The following is a 5,002-nucleotide window of genomic DNA, read 5'->3' as shown; positions in this document are numbered from 1 at the left end:
AAAAAAAACAACAAATATGTATGTTGTTTTAATAAAGTTTAACTTTCCCTTATATTTTTAGATAAAATAAAAATATATAAATAGAAATTCTAACATGTTCGCCCATTCCACACTAAAGGATTTTGTGCCCCTATGCACAAACACCCCGCGTTGAAGATCATTGGTCAAAAATATTGAGGTTATTTATGAGCGTAATTTCATAGGAAAAGACTATCTCCCAGAAGTCCATGCTTTCCATAAGTCCCTCAGGACTGTCTTGTTAATAAGAGTATTGCCCAATTCACAGAGGAGAAACTGAAATGGAATGGCCAATAAACATTTGAAAAGAAGCTCAATCTCATTAGAAATCAGGGAAATGCAAATTAAAACTATAAGGTATTCTTTCTCAATCATCAGATTGGCAAATAGGACAGAGTCCTGAAATACCAAGTGTTGGCAAGAGAGCAGGAAATGGGCATTCCCATGGATTGCTCATGGGTGTGACGAATGGTAACATCTTCTATTGGAAACTTAGTGCATTTCTACTAAAGCTGAAGTTGTGAACACCATGTGCCCTAGGAATTATATAGTCATAAGCTAAGGGCTTATTCAATTGACAATCTCATGATTTGTGTGTGTGTGTGTGTGTGTGTGTGTATATATATATATATATAGTAATATAGAGAGTAATATATTGCAATTTATGTATAAATAATGTATATAATAATATATGTATTATTTATAATAAGTATAATATACAAGTAAGTATAATATATAATTCTATATAATAAGTAGAGTATAATATAATTAATATAAATTGTATATTTTATATATATCTATCAATTATTATACTTATTATGTCATATTATGTTATAGTGTGTATAATAAATATTTACAAGGATTGCCAAGAAAACCAATTCTGTTGAAAACATAGTGTTTAAAAAACAAATTTTTGAAATTATAATCTGTGTGTTCTTTGTAAACTCACTACACTGAAAATCTAGTAATGTTCTCATAATCCTGTAATTTTGAAGCGTGGATGCTCATTGATATTTGGAGTCGCCTTCCTCCATCTGTCGTGGTATCTGAAACCGTGCTTCCCGTTGACGGCGAAGTCACAGCACTGCTGATGCCACTCGAGTTTGTGGCTGACATTCACAGTTGAAGGAAATGGGTCAGTAAAAATAAACTTTTTTCTGTTTCAAGTCCCAAACACCTTCATCGTATAGCCTGCCCTGTAGAAAGGCCTCCCACACATTTACGAGAAGGCGTAGTCAAGAATGTGCATTCCAGCACTGTTGGCGATACCTAAAAATGAAAAATACAGGGGTGCCTGGGTACCTTAGTAAGTTGACCATCTGACTCTTGGTTTTTGCCCAGGGCATGATCTCAAGGTCGTGAGATTGAGCCCCGCGTCAGGCTCTCCACTGGGCATGGAGTCTTCTGAAGATTCTCTCTCCCCCTCTGCCCCTCCCTCTGCTCAAGCTTTCTCTCTCTCTTCCGCTCCCTCTCTCTTTCCCTAGAATAAATAATTTTTAAAAAATGAAAAACAAAGAAGAGTGGATATATAACCTGCAGGATATTCATAAAATGGGATGTTTCAAAGCAAGTAAAAAAGGTTGAGTTACGCAGAGCTCTCAAACACACTATTGAGTATATAAAGCAAGGTGCAGAAAAAGTCCGTGTTCTTCCATTTATATACATTTTAAAATATGGCACAGAACAGTGCTGTTTACTGTTTATTGTAAAAAAAAAAATGTTACCATGAATTTACATGCAATAGCATGATAAAGCATGGGCTAAAAGAGTTCGCAGAAAATGCCTGATAGTTGTTACTTTGGGGGAAAGAGGGAGGAAAATAGAGCAATGCAGGATAAAGACATGACCTCAACTTGTATACTTGTATGCATTTCAGACAATAGATGGATGGATGGATGGATAGAGAAACAGAAAAATAGATGAGAGAAAGAGAGGTGGGATAAAGATAGAATTAGAGATGAGTTTTTTTAACCATCTGACCATTTGCCATTTGCCATTTGACCAAAAATTTTAACCATTTTCAAAATGTGAAATATTTGCGTGTGTGTTTATATGTGTATGTGTGTATAAATATGTAGATATATACACGAATTTCTGTTCTTCAGGAGTTCCAAGATCATCCCCTTTAGCAATGATTTCTCAATTTTCAGCTGTACTTACACTGTAACCTAGAGCTTTTTAAATTCCGCAATCAATCATAAAGGAAGAAAAGAAAATGAAAATAAATCTGCACAGTTGATTAGTTTGCCATTCTGTTTCTCAATAGTCCCGAAATAGTTTTTGGAAGAATATTAGAAACCAGAATTATTGGCAACAACGTTTCCTCAGGTTTAATTTTATCGCTCTATGGTAAGTTGCACGGTTAATAAAAATTGTTGCTCTATGGCAGGGTGTGAAGATTCAAGTTAGGAGGAAAATAAAAGACCTTCCTATATGGCGGTGTATTAGAAGAGGCAGAATTTCTTTGTAACTTTGTAAATGACATCAACCAGCTCTGTCGCTGCCTCCGTGCGAGGCAGTGCCTCCCTTTGAATTGTTCTCATTACTTGGCTTTGAAGCAGAATTTGGTGCCTGCTGGTACAAGGGTTGGTGACAAATATCTCAGAAACCACACAAGATAATGCAGGTGAGGGATAAATCTTTGGAATGAAACAATGTGGGGAGATTATGTAAAAGCTATTTCCAGTCCTGAAAAAAAAAATCCGTCTGGCTAGAGAGAGCTGGCTCTGGGCGGAGCATTACACGCAGACATTCCAGTGGGCTTTACAATGGTGACTGTAGCCAGCGGTGTCAGTCTTTTGCAAGGCACACGTTCACAACCCCAGGGTCAGAGGAGGACTTAAATATCACATGATCCTTTGCCTGCCTCTAACACTCCGATGAAGTCCATGATGGTGATGACGACGATGATGACAATAATTAAAATTGCAATGAGCCGGGCACTATTCAAGGGCCTTCCACTTCTTCAGTGACCTGGCCAAGAGACCATTTAGTCTCTATTTGCATATCTTCAATGACGGGGAGCTCATCATCTCCAATTCCTCGTTGGAGCGCAGTGCCTGGACAGTTCTCTATCCCACTGAAAATGGTGCCCCTTGATTTCCATTCACTAGCCCTAGCTCTGTCCCTAAATGAAACCCTCCTGCACGATGCCTCTTCACATATTTGAAGGCAGCTCTCACGTCTTCTCTGAGACCTCCCTCCACACCGTCCCCAGTGACAATGCTAGTGCTTGTGCCGCCTTCCCCAGAGGTCCTATCACCACCTCCTGATTCACCAGTGCTCTGAAATTGGCTACGTCTCTCAGAGGGCCCACGCTGAAGGCAATAATTCTGATGTCCTCTGGTCAACAAGACGATCACTGTATTTCCATCCCCGCAGCCTGGCTTCAGTGTTGTGTTCTTGGAGGCATGGAAGTTCCATCAATATGCAGAGGTCACATGAAAGAAAAGGATGGGTCAGACACTAGAAAATGCATTGGGGCTCCTAAGATACCACCGTCACTTGTTTGGAAGTGGCCCGAGAGAAATGGAGCTCCACCGACGTACATGACCGGAGAGTCACAGTAGCATCAACATCATCTCCCCATCGATGCTGGGAAGAGTGCAAAGGAGGCCTGGTTTAGGGAGGGAGCAAGAAGACAGGTGAGTCACCAGGGTGATAAAACTGGAAACGAGGCGTGCTTAGACCAGCTCTGAGAACGAGTTGGGAGAAAACATACACTCGGGGTGCCACAATATAGTCCGTCCCCTAGATTTCCCTAGGGGCACAGGCCCCTGAGACCCAGGAGGAGATGCTGACAGGACCCATGGTGAAGGGGCTCAGGGATAAAGGCGGGGAAAGCCTGTCGATGAACCAGTGTGTCTGTCCCTGGAAACTGGACAGGAGAGGCTATTAATTCAAGGGCTAAGGGGGCACAGAAGGAGAAAAAGGGTTGAAGCAGCAGAAAGAAAATGATTTTTCTTTTTCCGTGCCGAGTTGGTGGGGTGTGAGGGACCTCCGTGCCGAGACACCCAGCAGATGCTTAGAAAATGAAGTGGTACTCAGCTAGGTGAGATCTATTTTGGGGTGAATTTCTTTCAAATCCATCAAATCCAACCTGTATTTTTTTTTGTATGTAAATTTAAAATAACATCTTTGAACTATTTAAACCCAAATTCTCCATTGGGATGAGGGTTTTAAAAAAAAACCCAAAACACCTGTTTTAAGTCAGATGCTAAAAGGACTAATAAAGGACTAATATAGACTCACTTTTGAGTTTAAACTTTTAAATAACTTTCTATTAAAAAAAAAGAAGAAGAAGAAAAAAGAAAGGGGGAAAAAAAAAAACCCTCCTTCCAGGAGCACAAGTGCTTATACACAACAGGCAGTCGGTGATAGCGGGTATTGAAATATCAATGTGTTTTTTCACAGGTGCTGAAAAATAAATACAAGTCATGAGAAAAGTAATGAATCGACTTGAAAACCCAGTGGGATGTTAACCTCCCGGAGTAATAATAGCACACTCTCTGTCAGGGCAGACTGCACGTCAGAAAGGTATTTGCACCCAACTTTGTTCCCGTGAAAAGCCTAGAAGTACCCAGCAGTAAGTGCTGCTGGCAGGATCCTGACAATCTTTAAAAATATCTACCCTCTGAAAGAGCTTGTCACACCAGACTTATCTCTCCTACAGACAGCCGTTGAATACGCCGATGGGCGCGGGTTGTACAGAGGAGAAACTCAGAGCGATCCAGAGGCAAGTGGTGTGGGGAGAGGGCAGAAATCACAGCTGAGGCTGACCTCCACACACAGAGGCCAATGGGGCCAACACTGTCATTTCTGTGATTTAGAGACAGGAGCACTTTGGGCTTGTCATTTTTGTTTGCTCGGAAGAAAGATGCAAGGATATGTTTCTGGGTGGGACAGGTGGTGTCAACCGTTTTGGAAGTGATCTGAAATTTGTCACTCCCTTTTGCAAGGCAGCACATCGTGCACTGGGGTCCCC

The sequence above is a fragment of the Ursus maritimus genome, unplaced genomic scaffold (genome assembly GCF_017311325.1).
Source record: "Ursus maritimus isolate PB19 unplaced genomic scaffold, ASM1731132v1 scaffold_25, whole genome shotgun sequence".
NCBI classification, from domain to species: Eukaryota; Metazoa; Chordata; class Mammalia; order Carnivora; family Ursidae; genus Ursus; species Ursus maritimus.
The sequence above is the reverse complement of the archived record's forward strand: the minus strand, read 5'-3'. Positions refer to the sequence as shown.